Source organism: Glycine soja, chromosome 15 (assembly GCF_004193775.1).
Source record: "Glycine soja cultivar W05 chromosome 15, ASM419377v2, whole genome shotgun sequence".
NCBI lineage: Eukaryota > Viridiplantae > Streptophyta > Magnoliopsida > Fabales > Fabaceae > Glycine > Glycine soja.
In genome coordinates this window covers 37,780,937-37,798,947 of record NC_041016.1, presented here as the reverse complement: position 1 = coordinate 37,798,947, position 18,011 = coordinate 37,780,937, and the positions used below count along the sequence as shown (strand labels likewise).

The 18,011-nt window shown below is 40.6% G+C and overlaps 1 pseudogene; it reads left to right on the top strand.

The window, feature by feature from the left end:
• The first annotated feature begins 2,076 nt into the window (after positions 1–2,076).
• Positions 2,077–3,098, top strand: LOC114387594 (annotated as a pseudogene).
• Positions 3,099–18,011: the final 14,913 nt, after the last annotated feature.

Here is an 18,011-nt window from a genome sequence, read left to right as displayed (position 1 = left end):
TAAAGATCTAAAAGATAAAGTTTGATCTTTTAGTTTTTATCTTTAATCTTTAATCCCTGAACGAACTATTCAAGTTTGTAATTCGAACTTTAATTATCTTTTAATTCGTTCCTAAAGATAGATCGCCTAAATCTGTTGCTAACTGCACGTTAATCTGTTAAAGATATAACAGATTTATGTGTCCAGTATTTTCGGGCAGGATGTCCTGGACATTGTATCCGACATCGTGGATCCTGCAGCTTCAATTCTTCATTTGACATTTTATCTTGCCTTGTGCATTGTGCAGCCCGATCTGATTCCTTGACATAATGTTAGACATCATGTGCAGCAACTCCAGCTTTCCTTCATTGTCTAAGTGCTTATGTTTTAACAAAATTTTAGCCAATCTTTTAAAACTCAGTAAAGCCAAGCACTAACAATTTTCTACAATGTATTTTAGTCTTCTTTTTCTTTTATTTTATGTTAAAATAATAAAAAAAAGGAAAACCCAAATAAACCCCTTACTAACCCCTGAACCCTCAGCTAACTCCACCTTGCTCACCAAACCAACCAAAGCAAGGCAAATTGACTTAATAGGGTTCCTTTTACAAACAATTTACCGAATAGGATCCCTTGTTTTTACATGCATCCTGCCACTCGCATTGGAGTTACAGGTAAGCCTCCACTGGCATTGGCGACATACCGGCTGACGTGGAGGGTGTTTCGCCAGCAGGATTGGCTAAACAACTACTGGTGTCAAATGAGCACAGCAAAGCAGGCATGGTCTCGCTGCCATGGCTTGCGAAATAGCAGTAGAGGAGGTCTCGCTAGCATGGTTGGCGAAATAGTTGCCTTGCACTTTTTTTTTATATTTTTTTTCTTGTTTTGTGGAACAATGAATGCAAACACGAAAAAATAAATAGGCACTACAAAATGAAAGGGGCTGGTTGGAAGAGTGGTGGCTCCTTAAATTCACTTGGATTCTTTTTGCAAAACCACTCTCTTTCTCTCTTTGATACTGTGTGATGCCAAAATGAAAACAATAATTTTTTAATCAGAGAAAGAAAGAATGGCAAATGAAAGGACACATAGCTTATTTTTAGGCCCTGCCAACAAAAGCACAACAGAATACAAAAATGATTTTTATAAGGATTCTAATTCAGTTTATTAAATAGAGTGTGTAAATTATTATTTTTATTCTAATGAATAAAAAATATTTTTATATTAAATTTTAATTTATTTATCTGAAATTAGTATCTTGTTACTACTTTTTATAAGAACATTTTAGTAAATTTGATTCTATTCTTTCTACAAGACTCCTAGATTGTGTATCACATTAATTGTTTTATCAAGGTTAGTGTTTATTCGGAATAAAAAAATAACATCTTAGTTTAAAAGTTCCAAACTGATAAAATGCAAAGGAGAATCATCATATACTGTTTTTCACAAGAAATTTTCATAAGACAAATAATTTTTTAAAAAAAATAAATGAAACCAAACCATATGAAATTTCACCAATGTAAATTACGAAATTACAATTAAAGCATGTAATCATTAGTAAAAAAAATATAAAAACAAAAAAATCTATTTTTGTATTCTGCTGTGCTTTTGTTGGCGAAGCCTAAAAATAAGCTCTGTGTCCTTTCATTTGCCATTCTTTCTCTCTTTGATTAAAATATTGTTGCTTTTCATTTTGGTATCACATAGTATCAAACCAACCCCTTTCATTTTGTAGTGCCTGATTGTTTTTTTGTGTTTGCATTCACTGTTCCACAGAACAAGAAAAAAAATTTAAAAAAGTGCAAGGCAACTATTTCACCAGCCATGCTAGCGAGACCTCCTCTGCTGCTATTTCGCCAGCCATGGTAGCGAGACCATGCCTGCTTTGCTGCACTCTTCTGACACCAGCAACTGTTTCACCAATGTTGCTGGCGAAACACCCTCCACGTCAGTCGGTATGTCGCCAATGCCAATGGTGGCTTACCTGTATCGCCAATACGATTGGTGGGAGGCGATGCATGTAAAAACAGATCTCGTGCATAAATAGTTTAGGAAGGAACCCTATTTGATAAATTATTTGTAGAAGTGATCCTGTTAGGTCAATTTGCCCCAAAGCAAACATCCAAAATGGGAAGCGCCCAGCAGGCGGCGGTGTCGTTCCTGACGAACCTGGCCCACGCGGTCTTTTGGCTGGGCGCTTCCGCGACCCTATTAAGCTCCTCCCTCTACACGTCGACGATGGGCAACTCGTCGTCCTCTTCGACCGCTTCCGTGGCATCCTCAATGAGACCATTGGTGAGGGCACCCACTTCCTCATCCCGTGGGTCCAAAAGCCCTACATCTTCGACATCCGCACCCGTCCCCACACCTTCTCCTTCGTCTCCGGCACCAAGGACCTCCAGATGGTCAACCAAACCCTGTGCGTCCTCTCCCGCCCCGATACTATAAACTCTCCCTCATCGTGCAGAACCTCGGCCTCGAGTACAACGAAAAAGTCCTTCCCTCCATCGGCAACGAGGTCCTCAAAGCTGTCGTCGCGCAGTTCAACACCGACCAGCTCCTCACCGATCGCCCCCACTTGTCGGCGCTCATGTGCGACGGATGAGTCTGTCGCGCATGAGACTTTAGTATCCTTCTTGATGATGTGGCGATCACGCATCTGTCCTACGACACATAGTTCTCCCGTGCTGTGGAGCAGAAGCAGGTGGCCCAACAAGAGGCAGAGAGGTAGAAATTTGTGGTGATGAAGGCAGAGCAGGAGAGGCAGGTGGCGATTATTAGAGCCGAGGGAGAGAGTGACACGGCGAAGCTGATCTCAGATGCCACCGTATCGGCCGGGATGGGGCTGATCGAGCTCAGGAGGATTGAGGCTTCCAGGGAGATCGCTGCCACGCTGGCGAAGTCACCGAACGTGGCATACTTGCTTGGTGGAAAGAACTTGCTCATGGCGCTCAATGCCGGTGGATGTTGATTCGCTTGTCTCTGTGTGTGGTAATTGATCTTGTTGTTAACCTTTTGGTTGCATTGTCAGGTTGATTGTGGTTTCAATTGGTTTGTTTATTATAATGAGTTTAATAGATGTGCATTATTGTGTGTCTGCGTGGGAATTGATCTTGTTTGAATTGTGTTTTCACTTGCTTTAATGATTGTTTGATACAAATTGAAAACCTCTCTGCATGAGATCTGTTCATTGTTGTTGGATGTTTCTTTGTTTTAGGAGGGTGTTGGATGTAAACAGGGGGAGCAAATTATTTAAATTCTTGTTGTGTTGCAATTGTTGAAATTGCAAGAAAAAGTGAGAGCAAATGCCAGCTGCAGTTGTTTTGTGATGCGGTTGGGTCAAGGCTTTAGATTATGGTTGCAGTCACTTGTTGCAGTTGGCCATTACAGGTTGATGCAGTTTGCAATCAGAAACTTATGTGGTTGTGGCTGTGGTATGTGTTGTGATTCACAATTTAAAGCCTTCAGTTGCATCTTGCATACTCCTTCCAAACTGCAATATTTTAAATGCAGCAGAGTTTGGGGACTACAATTTGAACTAACACTGGTGGTTACTAGCTATTGATTGTTTGGTTGAGAAATGTTACTTGTAGAGTGATTGGGAGTGTGTGGAGGGTTGTTGATTGGTCCGCTTTTAGTACTTGATTCTGGAGATAGTGATCCTTCATATCAATCAATAGGTTATAATTATACTAAAGGCTTTTTTTTTTGCACACAAGTAAAGCTAGTCAACCCTGAGTGTTTAAATGTGAATGCCATGTCTGCTACTATTAGTGATCTTCCTGTTTATGCTTTTGACCATTTATACAGCATAAACCATCAAATCATTAGTGATCTTCCTGTTTACTATTAAGTATCAGAGCTGAAACAAAAACTTTAATCTCAGGAGTAGCTTTAGCCTTTGAAGATACCTGCTACTACAGCTGAGTAGCCCATGCTCTATAGAATTAACTAGCATTCACCCAGTTGAACTTTGAACCTGTGGTCTGTTCACTTTTCCAGTCTATTCTTTGCAGTGAGCAGGGTCTTTTGTTTCATGTGGGGTAATAATCTATCTTCTTGTTCCCTTTATTTGCCTTGAGTATTTGACTGCATTTTTACTTGGTTTAATAATTATTTGTCACATCTGCATGCGATTTCCATTCATGTTGGGTGTTGTTGCCTTGTTTTAAGAGATCATTGGTTGTGTCAGATATAACTAGTTATCGTAAGTTTCAAATGCGGTTGTGTTGCATTGTCAAAATTGTGTTGAAGTGTGGGTGAAAGCAGCTACAATTGGGATACAATGTAGGTAGCTCGAGGTTTTAAATTGTGGTTGTTGTCTCATTGTGATTGTGTTGCAGCCATTGCAGACTGATGCAATGTTGTGGGCTTTGTGGCTGCATTTGTGCTGTGATCTGCAATTTAAAACCTTGGGTTGCAATCTTTCATACACACTCCAAACTGCAATAATGCTAATTTAAAACCTTGGGTTGCAATGTTTCATACACATTCGAAATTGCAATAATGCTAATGCATCCATGGTTAGTAAATGAACATTGGTGGATGCTGTTTGCTTGATTGAAAAGTGTTACTTGTAGAGTCACTTGGGAGAATGGAATATTGCTTGTTGGCCTTCCAATTGAATTAGTGGAATGATGTTGTATGTTGGTACTTGGTAGTAATACAGGGCCATTTCTCTTAACATTGTATACCATGTTAATTTGATTTAGTACCTTCCATTGATAGAAATTAGTAGAGCTTGCCAAGTTGTCCATTTAATTAACTTTGCTTTAATTAAAAAATTGTCGAGAGAAAGAAGTACAAAGAATGATGGTGATCAGAATTCCCCATGAAGCATATAAACAGAAATGAGGACATCAACATACCTGTGAGCTGATACCCTGAAATAAGCTTAGAAAGATCTAGGCCAAATAATGAAAATAGTAAACATCTTCACATTACATTTTAAATAAATGCATCCAACACCAGACATTCTGATGTACCTTATTGATGTTTTTCCCTGCAAAATGTTGAAAATAAGGAGAGGATCAAACTCTCCATATTTGGTGAACATATCAAACTGCTTAAACAACTTACTCTACATCTGTTGAGCTGCTATCGGTGCCAGGGGTAACCATTGATTGCTGGGCATTTCAGCTACTTAAACTAACAAATCATTGTAAATTTTGAATAAGCAGCGTCTTAGGTTTAATGTAAATGTTTATCTAGTACCTCATTGGTATGTAATATGTTACTACTATCATTTAATTGTCAACAAACCCAAAAGAATTTCTGGATCATTAAAATCTCTATTATTTCCTTTTTCATTTCTGGGCTCTATGATACGGTGTAATGACATACTTGAAATGGTTTCAAAGAAGTTACGGAAACTCACGGATTGCGCAAAAACACCTCTTTTCGATTTCCGCCACATTACAGAATTTCACGAATCACGCAAGCCTGCTTCCTTTCGATTTCTGAGACGTCTCGGGACTTCATTTATTGCATGTCATCAAGTAATAATCCCCGGACGAAATTAGTGTATGACAGTTGCCCCTCTTTACTTACCTCTCATCGGAGATAAGAGGAAAGCAAAGATAGGACACTGATTTCGTCCGTCCTGCCCTTTCTGTGATGACGACTCTCGTCTCCACTCCTTCCTTTTTTCTTCTGCACAAAACAAAATACAAACAACAACAAAGAACAACGAACATAATATACACATATACACATACACATATTTGACGAAGGAACCGATCCGGAAAACAACAGAATAATGTGTTTACCAGTCACCAGAGACTTCGCGCTTGACAATGGAGAACACATGAACAGCGCTAGGCAATGACATTCATGGTGCTCCGAACAAAGGTGGAGTATGGAGGATTGCCTTGAGGGTCCGCACTTAGGCAATCATGAAACTCAGCTCCAAACTCGAAAGTGGAGGACACACGAACAACCCTAAGCAATAACATTCATGTGGCTCCCAAAAAGGATGAGAATGAAGGATTGCCTTGAGGGTCCTCTCTTAGGCAATCATGGAACACAGCTCCAAACTCAAAAATGAAGGACACATGAATGACAACGCAATTCATTCATGTGGCTCCGGAAAAGGATGAGAATAGAGGATTGCCTTGAGGGTCCTCTCTTAGGCAATCATGGAACACAACTCCAAACTCGAAAATGGAGGACACATGAATGACAACGCAATTCATTCATGTGGCTCCGAAAAAGGATGAGAATGGAGGATTGCCTTGAGGGTCCTCTCTTAGGCAATCATGGAACACAGCTCCAAACTCGAAAATGGAGGACACATGAATGACAACGCAATTCATTCATGTGGCTCCGGAAAAGGATGAGAATGGAGGATTGCCTTGAGGGTCCTCTCTTAGGAAATCATGGAACACAGCTCCAAACTCGAAAGCGGAGGACACATGAACAGCCCTAAGCAATAACATTCATGTGGCTCCGAAAAAGGCTGTTGGCGGGACCGAACGGTCCACCGGGTTTTTCCACCTAAAAGGATAACATGCTTTTTGCAAAGAAAGATAAATCATTCGCGAGAGCACCACATCTTAGAGAAACAATATACTTGTGCCAAGGGTAATCTGCCTTGTAACCGAGAATGAAGGGTTGGATGTCAACTTCCAGCTTTCAAATGAACACACAGGGGAAACATCAGGCTAAGCTTAAAATAAATCACTCATAGTGTATAAAACTCCCAAGGCAAGTGTTTTATCCTATTCCCAAACAATAACTGCACCATGACTCTATTTTGCACGCGACTTCCTATCGAATCAAAGATCAAACATACGATCACAGACCAATAGGATTTTCTCGAGGTCAGTGTTTTTTTTGGAGAGGAAGCTGGGTGTTTCGGTCCTTTCCTCTTTGTTCATGTGGGGTGGGATATTGCCAGTCAAGAATGATTATGAGTGGCAATCTGGTTTTGATGAATTTCAGTCTTCTTTCTTTCATTGATCGAGAATTGCTTCTTTTCCCTTTTCACTTCTTTTCGATCTTTGATCGGGAATCCTTCTTTCCTTTCTTCTGTTCTTTTCTTTATTTTCATTTTTCTTTTTTCTTTCTTTTCATTTCTTCCTTTTCTTTCTTTTCACTTTTCCTTCCCCATCCCTTTCTTTGGGAAATCGGGTTTAGCGTTCTATTCGCTCTCCCTTGAGGAGATTCCGCTGTCCTTTGCTTCAGGGGAAAGAATGAGGATTCCCTTTTTTACAGGCCAAAGTTCAAAAAGGTCTAAGGTTGTGTTTCAATGGGGTCTTTTATCGTGGGAACCCAATCTTGATATCTGGGGCGAAACAAATTTGGGTGTCAAGGTGTCGGTTTCGGGCCGAACTTCCATATTATTCCATAAGGCACGCGTGACAATGATGATTTGAAAACAACGTGCAAAATTAGTCATGGCTACAGCCAGGTGGGCACTCAAGCATTCCGTTTATGGCATTGTGATACTACGGTTAGGAATTTACACAGACAGACCCAACGTTTCCAAGTTATGTTCTTTCATCAGTTCAATGCATTCATCCACTCTTATCTCGGTTTATTCCGGAAAATAAACTCTTAGCATCAGTCCCTTGTTTCCAGAAGATGCGTTTGCTCTTTACGAATAATTTATACTTCTTAACTATAACATGTTGACCTTTGCGGTCTTTCTTTCTTTTTCTTTTTGTTTCATATATGTTCACTAAAACTATACACCTGTGGTCCTTTATGAGGAAAACCTTTCTTTGTACATCTATATTTTTATACATGACAAACTTTTTTCTATACACGCATTGGAATTCTCTCTCTTTACGTCACATGATCAAACCCTATTTACATTCAAAGATCTTTTTCGTTTTTCTCCACACACACTTATAGTTCACACAAAAGTTTCTTCATATACACTCGTTGCTCACACACACAAGAATTCCTTTCCACGCATCATTTACACACAAAGACCTTCTATACACATTTTCCTTTTACATACATGTATAGATAAAAACCTTTTTCTTTTCTTTATGAACATGACTTTTATTCACAACGCTTCTTTCTTTTTATTAGGATTTTTGGTTCATTTTATTTTTAGGACGACGTTCCCAAATGAAAAACTCTACACGATTCCGGAATTTCAACAAACACTATTGACAACAACAAAGTAAGCACTAACGCAATAGTCCAAACAAAATATATGCACAAAACAAATGACAATCGCGACAAAAAACAAACGTTAGTCCCTCAAGTCATAAAAGAACATGAATCTGGGGATCCTACGGTCATGTGGCTCCGCATGCCACCAGACCCTTGGGTCACGGTAACAAAAAGTGGGGTGGTTGACAAAAGCAGGGCTTTTGCTCCAACGTATCCTCAATTTGTGATGAGGAACTCAGACCTACGTAGTTCTTGATAACATGAGACTAAAAATAGTCTCGGTGTTTTCTTTACCAAAATGCGAACATGCTTTAGTAAAGAGACAAAACTTCCAACTAATCAGAGCAACATATGCTTTTTGGATGAAAAACAATGTGTCTATCGGGGAAGGAGAGTATGCTGATGAAATTTTCTCATAACCGTAAATGAGATTTTGGATGTTAGCATTTCATTTCTAAACGACCATTTAGAGGAAACACTGGGTCCAACAAAGATAGGAGAAAATCACTCAAAGTGTATCAATCTCACACAGGTAAGTGTTTTATCCTAATTCCGAACCATAGATATGTCATGACTTGATTTTGCAAATCATTTCCTATCAAATCAAAGATTACATGCGTGATCATGGATCAATAGGACTTATTTTGGGAATGGTTTTTAGGTGGGGAATTTGGCTTTGAGTGTTTTTGCCTTCTCTTTTTCTGTTTTTGTTTAGTGCGTGGCGAGAAAGTCGCTAGCGCACAGGATTTTGGTTACAATTCTGTATTGTTCAGATATTGTCTGGTCCAAAGACCTTTCTGGATGTTTCTTTTTCTTCCGATCCTTGATCGAGAATTTTCCTTTCTTCTTCTTCTTTTTTTTTGCTTTCTCCCACTCTTTCATTGGAATTTTCTTTCTGTTTAGTGTCTTCTCCCTTTCTTGGATTGGGAATTTTCCTTCTCTTTATGTTTTCTTCCGAGGGTAAGGATTATGGTGAGTTGGGATTTTGGCTCAAGGCTTGTAGAACGGCTGGTCATGATATATGTCAGGGTTTGGCCGGCGGTTTGGGGATAAAGGGGATGTCCTACATTATTTCCATGATACACATGCAACAATGATGATTAGGAAACTTTATGCAAAACTGGTCACGCATGCACCCATGTGGACACTCAAGCATCAAGTTTTTATGGTCATGTGACACTAGGGCTCAGGATTCATTTTCCCTATTTTAAGTCAAGCCAGTGTTTCCAAAATACGTTCTTTTATCAATTTGTGCATTCATTCGAGTCCATTTTGGGTGTTCGAAAAAACTTTTCACAGCATTTACCCTTCAAATGTGTACACACATTTTTTTTCAAAAACTGGTTAAGATCAGTAAAATCTTTCAAAGAAAAGTTGGAAATTATCTCTTTTCACAAGCATGTTGTTTTTTAGCTAGACAACCTTTATTATTTTTTATTTTCTATTTTTTTTCTTTCTTATTCTTTTCTTGCTCGCTCTCTTTTTGCTCTCTTTTTTCCCATGAGGTATTTTGGTACCTAAACATACATATATTTTTGTGAAGTATTTTGCTATATACATGCGTGTCCCAGGTATCTTGCTTCCTAAACATACATATGTATGTTTTGTGAGATATTTTTCCTACATACATGCATATCTAAACATACATATATATATTTTGTGAAGTATTTTTGTTTACATACATGCATATCTTAGGTATTTTCACTACCTAATCATACATATATATATTTTGTGAGGTATGACTACCTTCCGAGCTTGTGCTTGTTTGATTTAAATTCCTAGGATCATGAGCAACTAGGTGTGTCCTACTATGACTTGAGAAACAAAAAGTAATCAAATAACAAGCAGAGATTTAAAAGGTACTAGGTTGCCTCCTAGTAGCGCTTCTTTAACGTCTTGAGCTGGACGCTTGATGGCTTGTCGGTCACGGACCTAGTACTTTGCTTACCTTTGGCTCTAGACTTGGTCGCCTATTGGTCGGCCATGGGTCGTAAGCAACGCTCTAACCTTTTTGTGGATGAGCTGAGGTGAACTCTAGAGGTGATGGCGGTGCGTCTGTTGCCCGCTGCCGGCCATCCCCAGGCTACTGTGGTGTTTCGCCCTACGCCTGCCTAGGGACGCCGTACTTCTTGATGAAAGCTCGATTAGTAGGGGCCTGATTACCTTGCTGGGGGCGACAGGCACTCCTTAGAACTGACAGAGGCCCGTAACCAGAGCTGGAAACCCCAGGGCCCTGTTGGACTTCTTCGGGTCCACTGGGCGTCTTGTGGGCGCGATCCCTGCAAACAATAGATGAAATCAGAAATCAGTTTAGCGAGGTGCATACTTACCTATGTCATGATGACGTGACCTTGCCGGGGGGAACGGGCACCCTGTAGGACTATAGAGGCCCGTAACCAGAGCTGGAAACCCCCGGGCCCTGTTGGACTTCTCCGAGTCCACTGAGTGTCTTTGTGGGTGTGATTCCTGCAAACAATAGATGACATCAGAAATCAATTGAGTCACGTGCATACTTACCTATGTCACGATGGCATGACCTCGCTGGGGGGACGGGCACCCTGTAGGACTACAGAGACCCGTAACCAGAGCTGGAAACCACAGGGCCCTGTTGGACTTCTTCGGGCCCACTGGGCGACTTGTGGGTGCGATCCCTGCAAACAAATAGATGACATTAGAAATCAATTGAACCATGTGCATACTTACCTATGTCATGACGGCACAGACCAACCGATACATCTTGCAGGGGGAGATTGGCATTGTAGTCACCGGGCAGAATGTTACTAAATAGCAACGTCATCCATATCCATGTAAAAGTGGTCATGTTGGTGCGCATAATCCATACTCGTCTTTTTGCAGCGACACGGGTGAAATCTTGCCCCGGTATGCATAGTAGATGCGTGATAGCCTCCCTCTCTGGATGTGCTCGCACAGTTGGTCACCCTCTAATATCAGGGGGTGGCCCAGGAACTGATAAAATGAAACTACTGGCCCCTTAACCGGGAGCGCAAGTCTCGGTTAAGCATCTAAGGGCAAAGGACCTTATATTCTCCTAAGGTGTGGATATCGAGCACACTGAAAATGAGGACGCGTAGCCCTCTAAAGGCGAGGGCGTGCAGCCCTCTGATGGCGAGGACATATAGTCCTCTAAAGGTGATAGGTACTAGTACCCAAGGGTCCACCTTTATGAGAAAACAAGAGATCGGCCCATCGAGAGGGTCGGTCATCCAACAAGATTGGGCACGAGATGTAGGAAATCTATGCAGTTAACATGATATTTAGGGATGCAGACGCATGCAACCTTTGTTGTGAAATTTGGTAACGCTGACCTCATATGAAACAATGCAATGCAATGGAAAGTTGTACAATGTTCATGACATTCTTTCCCTATTTTGTGATTTTGATTTTGATAATTTTTTTTTTTGGAAAACACAGATTGACTGTCCTTTTGAAAAAGGTGATAATTCATGCAACCTTATCCTATATTTTGCAAATCTCTCCGGGAACTCCCTCAGAGTGTATATTCTGTTTGATTTAGTCACTTGACCATTTTGGAGTGACGGGAATGGAGCCGTTTGACGTTTAATCAATCTATTGAAATTCCACGGCTTGTCTCCCCTATTTTTTTTCTTGTTTAAAAACATCGACGGGTGAGAACTTTTGATCTGCCCTTATGTTCACTTGAGACTCATGCACGATGCCCCTCACTGCCCCAGTGTAAGGCTTTGAGGTACCAATTGTTATCTTTTGTCATGACCTTGTAGCTGGGAACCTATTGGGTGAAAACTTCTAATCTGCCCCTAGGTTCGCTTGAGGTTTTCGCATGGTGCCTTTCGTTGCCCCAGTGTAGGGCTTTGAGGTACCAATGGTTGTCTTGTTTTCACAACCTCGCAGTGAGGAAGAATGAAAGATGCAGTTGATTCTTGCAAAAAGAATTTTCCAAGGATGAGAAATAGTTGAAGGATCTTTCAGTTGATGGATTAAGTCAAATGACTCCTATCTAGAAGCAAGATGTTTTGATGTCTTGATGATGCTAAAGGATCAAGTGCTTCTAAGTTTTACTCAAGACAACAATCCAAGAAAATCAAGATATATGATCAAGTTGATCTCTAGAATCTTTAGGAAGAAGTTTCCAAATTGAAAATACAAAAGGTTTGACCAAAGAATTCTATCATTTCAAATTGAGATTTTCTCTATGGTAATCGATTACCGGCAGTTGAAAATGTTTATCACAGTCACTAGAAATTTGAATTCAAAATTTATAATGTGTAATTGATTACCAGAGGGGATTTTCAGAAAATAATTGCCAAGAGTCACACCTATTCATATTTTTTATGAATGACCATCAAAGGTGACTTGGAAACACGAACTTAAAGGGAGTTTTCATTGCCCAAAAAGTTTTATCCTCTCAAAAGATTAAGAGTTTTTCTAAACTGAACTGTCTTATCCTCTCAAAAAGATTCATTGGTCAACCACATATTTAATAAGGAATTTTGATTGATCTTCATTTTATAATCCATCTCTTTTAAGAGAGATTTCTTCTTCTCTTCTTCTTATTTCTAAAAAGGGATTAAGAGACTGTGGGTCTCTTGTTGTAGGGGATTCTTGAACACAAGGGAAGGGTTGTCCCTGTGTGCGTTGTTAATCCGTAAAGAGAGAGTGAAAGTTTAAATGGGGAATAATCTTCGTATCTTAATTCAACCCCCCCCTTCTTAAGGTAACTGAGGTCCAACATCCTATTCTTGATAACTCACTTCTCTCTAAAAAGACAAACTTTCCGGAATGAGGTCATATGAACGTCTTGAAAACACAGTCAATCAAATGTTTATTTTTTTTAACTCTTTTTTTTATTTTTATTTTGAAACTTATTTGTTTTGAACTTTACTCGTTGTTCTCGGCACCCCCACCAACGTGCAGGACGAGTAATCTCTGATTGAACGGTCTTGGAAGTCCAAACTCAGAAGCACAAGTCGATTGAGCAAACAGACCAATGGCTTGCACCCACATTCCGGTGAAAGTTGAATAAGCAAAGATGCGTTTGTGAGAGGATGAGGGACAAAGATATCAACTTTATCCATTTTAACATTGTAACTGTGGTTTACAATAATGGTACAAACTTGAAAATCCTGATGAGTCATTTAGAAACATCTAACAACAACTTTCAAAATTGCCTCATGTGTGGCATCTCTTGTCAATGTCAGGATTTACACATGATTCTCCTCAAATTTCAGCCAGCATCAATTAGACCTTGCACCTTACGCTTCAGACCCCTACAATGCTCAATGGAATGCCCCGGGGCTTCTCCATGACAAGCACACATTGTGTTCGAGTCGTATTCTTGGAGAAATGGAGGTTGATGAACCTTGGTTGGGGTTATGGCTACCATTGAATTATCAAGTAGATATGGGAGCAAGTCAACATAGGACACTGGAATTGGGGTGAATTCTACAGGCTTTCTCGCTGCAAAATTCATTTCTTGGTTGGTGTTTTGGTTTATGCTAAAGGTGGTGTTTATCATTGGAAGTGTGGTAGGAGGCTTTGTGGTTGATTTTAGGGATGGCCTTTGTGGATAACTGGGCGGTGGGTAAGGAGAAGGTTTGTTATTGGCTGAGTAATGACATTGTTGGGTTGGTGGGAAACTTGGCTGTATTGGAATGGCAGTCACAGCACGGGCTTCTCCTTCATCCTCACCCTCTTCATTTGCCCCAGTTTTCTCATTCGTCCAAGCATGATGACTAAATTTGCCTTTTTTCAGACCCACATCGATCCTTTCACTGGCAAAGACCAAATCCGCAAAGCTTTGAAGGTGCGTAGCCCACCATTTTCCATAGTAGAATACTGGTAATGTGTCTACTATCATTGTCATCGTTTTTTCGTCATTGAGGTGCCACTTGAGCTGCCAGGTTCTCCACCTTTGGGTGTATTCTTTGAAAGATCTGTGCCCCCTTTTTTGCACATATTTTGTAGTTGCATCCTATCCAAAGCCATTATACTGACACTGCCTAACGAAGGCAACCACTAGGTCCTTCCAAGAATGGACTCGGGAAGGTTCCAAGTTAGTGTACCAGGTAACAGCTACCCCAGTAAGACTTTATTGGAAGGTATGTATCAGCAATTCCTCATCTTTTGCGTATACCCCCATCTTCCGACAATACATCTTTAGATGGTTCTTGGGGCAAGTAGTCCCCTTGTACTTGTCAAAGTCCAACACCTTGAACTTGGGAGGGGTGATGATATTGGGTACTAGGAACAACTCTTCTAGGTTAGCAAAGGCAGAATCTTCACCTCCTTCAATGGCCCTGAGCCTTTCCTCTAGATGATCCAACTTTCCCATTTCTTCCATAGCATGAAGGTTTTTACTTGTCGTGGAATGCAAGAGGTGTAGTTGTGGGTGATACTGAGGGCCCTCCAAAGGGTTTTGTAGGGGTATACCACCAACTGCTTGCCCTTCAGTGGCACATCCGAGGCAAGGCTCGAAGTCGGCTAGATTGTGGTGGGGCATTTCATGTGCCTCACCCATGGGTTGAGAGACATGTGCATGATCAGTTTGGGGTTGTCGGCTCTCAATGAGTATAGGAGTGGATTTATTGACATCCTCATTGAGAGTGTACGCAACATTGGGTGGTGTATAGTTGGGAGGCAGGCCATATGGCGGGAAGGCGTGCTTATTTTGAATTTGCACATCATGGGGGCCGCCCGTACTTCCCAAATCTTTGCCTACCATATCTGAGGTTGGATGATTCATTTGGTTGATGCCGGATGGGGACATTGGGTTCCCCTTAGCAACAACGCTGGTAGCGGCAATTGCAACCGCATTGGCTTCTATTATCTTCTTCACACTCATCATGGCCTCCATCATTGCGGCCATTTGCTCTTTCATGGCCTCCATGTCGGCCTTCATCTTCTCTTGTATCTCCTCTACTTCACCCATTACTCTAGCTCTAGCACAAGTTCGGTGAGGGCACCATAAAGCATGTTTTTTTTTCTTTTTTATAACAATGATTAAGTTTTTTTTTTTCAAGGAAAGAATGCAATGAGCAATGCAACCAATGAACAACATGGATGTATGCGAATGATGCACAATTGAAGTATTGCGAATTTGTACACTGGATATGGGGTTGAATCAATTTAGATTTTCAACATGGTCCATGACATCTTCGTCAAGGTGAAACTGGAAGTAACAGGGACATCAGCAGCCCCAAATGTGTTTGGCAGTAGACGAAGCAGCGATGTAACACGATCTTTTGCCCCAATTTTTTTCAAGATGGTTACTTCCATACTTCAACTTGACTCGATGAACCTTTTCGTAAAAGCACGAGCTTGGTTCAACCCCATAACCCAGGAAATGGCAATTTTGATCGCCAATACTTCATCAACAATTCATAGGGATGAAAGACTCGGGAATATGCATGCAATGTATGGAAAATGTAATTATGAGATTGAGATGCCCGAAGAAACATCCTTTCTTAGTTAACCATGCATTAGGTACCATGTTCAATCCTTTTGTTTTTAAGTGAAATGGGTTTATGATCCCAACATGGTTTGGCTCACGGTACCTAACACATGCAACTAAGAATGCATCATGAATTTTCATGCTTCCCTTTTTTTTGTTTTTTTTTTGTAGAGGAAAATACAAGGATCATGTATGAGCAAACATGTAGAACAAAAAGTATGCAATTTGTAGATCAAAAAGTTTGTTGAACACATATGCATGATGATGCAATGACTCATGCAAAATGGGGATGTGATAACGGGCAAATGTAGGAACGATATGTTCGTTATGATGCCATGAAGAAATTCTTATGCGATGCATGATATGAATGCATTTACAGACACGAGAGCCCGGAAAATCATCTCCCCTTACTGCGCATTTGGGGGTGCAGTGCCCCATGTGTGCAGTTAAGAAGATGATATGGATCTTTCGACTTCCCACGACAAAAGACGAGACCCACATACAACGCATGTGTGACGGTATGATGCAGATGTGCATGCATGACACGAAAAGAAAACAACACAAAGGGGTAATTCACACATACGAGACTGCAGAGATCCAACTTTAATGCTACGTTTTGGGCATGATGGCGCCTCAACGTAGTATTAAAAAGGTTACCTATTACTCTAAAGAAACCGAACATCACTAGCAAAACTATAAACTAGTGCTATTTACCAAAAAATCCATGAGAACGAATGGCACGGAGCGTGTTTGCTCTCTTTGCCCCTATTTGGGAACCTATGGGATAATATCTAGGGGTCGCTAATAACTACTTCCCAACAATTTACAACTCACACGGTCGTTCTCTAGAGGTATCATCACTCAAGATAATAATATTGTGGCGGTATGGAATACCAGCGACAACACATTATAAAGAGAGAAAGCTCTAGACGAGGTTTCACTATTATCAAGCAAGTCGGAGACCTAGCATGATGATAGATTCACCTCCACTCCTTAAATTCCCATGAACCCGGGTGTAGGGCCCCTTTTTTACTCAAACCCGTGGGTGCTTAGAATGCAGTGTGAAGAATGCGAAATAGACAACAATTATTTACATTTTACACAGTTCTACAAATTCACACACAAAGTTTCACATTTTGCACAAATCAACAAATGTACACACAAAGTTTCACAATTCCACAATTCCTAAAATAGGCCTAACTCACAAAAAGTCCCCAGTGGAGTCACCAACTGTCGCAACGTGCCCTTCGCTGGCAAGCGAGGGCGAGGCTCACGGGTGCGCTTTCCAAAGGAGGAAAGATGCGCGGAGTCGCCACCAACGTTTATTTGTGGAAAACGTCGGAAAAACTGAAGGAAATCGGTCAAAATGAAAATTCTAAGTCCGGGAGTTGTATTTACGCTTGAGGAACGTATTAGCACCTCTCACGTTTGTCTCAAAGGACAACAGCCTATTTTTAGAATTGTGGAATTGTGTTATCTTAACTTTTATTTCTTTTTATTTTTTGAGGTCGACAAAAGCGGGGGCTTTTGCTCCTACGTACCCTCCTTTGGAGAGCAAATCAGACCTACGTAATTCTTTCTTATGCGTGAATCAAGTGATTCTTTTACTTTGAAAGGTGATCATTTTAAGGCGTTGGACCTTAAAAATGATCCATTTTACTTGGTAAGAAACAGAAATGATAAACTTTCAAAATCCTATTTTTGTGGACGAGCTTGACTAGGCGAGTTGACTTTAGCCTTAGTTTCACTTTAGTTATTAGTCAATTTAATTAAGAATGAGAAATCCCAAAGAGAAAACGTCCGATTGATCTTTCGCTTTTATTTTACTAAAAAGTATTATATTATTATTTTACCTCTTTTTTGATTTCCAACGTGGTTACAGCACGACCGAACGGTCGGAATTCATTTTAACCAAATTTAACGGATGATACAATTCAAACGATCGGTGGAAATTTATTTTATTTTTAGATTAAGCGAGAAATGACTTAAATAAATGGCTTAAGCACGTCAAAAGGGGGTATAACAAGCAAATGAAAACGAGAATAAAAATACATGAAACAAAATGTGGACGACCACGGGTACATAGAATGAATTGAAAAGCTTGGTTTGAGGTACTTACCAGTTGAAGACTGAAGAAAACGAAGAACGAACGATGAATTTTGAAGAACGATCGAGAGTCTTCGCGTAATTACTCACGGAAACGTTACGGAAACGTTACGGAAGCGCCTCGGCTTGGATTTTCTTCACGGAACTAATTTTCCTCAGCTATTTCGAGAGAGAGAGAAGTGCCTAAGGGGCTGAACCCTTTTCTTCTTCACTTCTCCCCCTATTTATAGCAAAATAGGGGAGAAGCTTGCCGCCCAGGCGAGCTCAGCTCGCCCAGGCGAGCTCAGCTCGCCCAGACGAGCAAGGTTGCTTCCTCCAGAAGCAACAACCTTCTGGAGGGCCCAAGTGG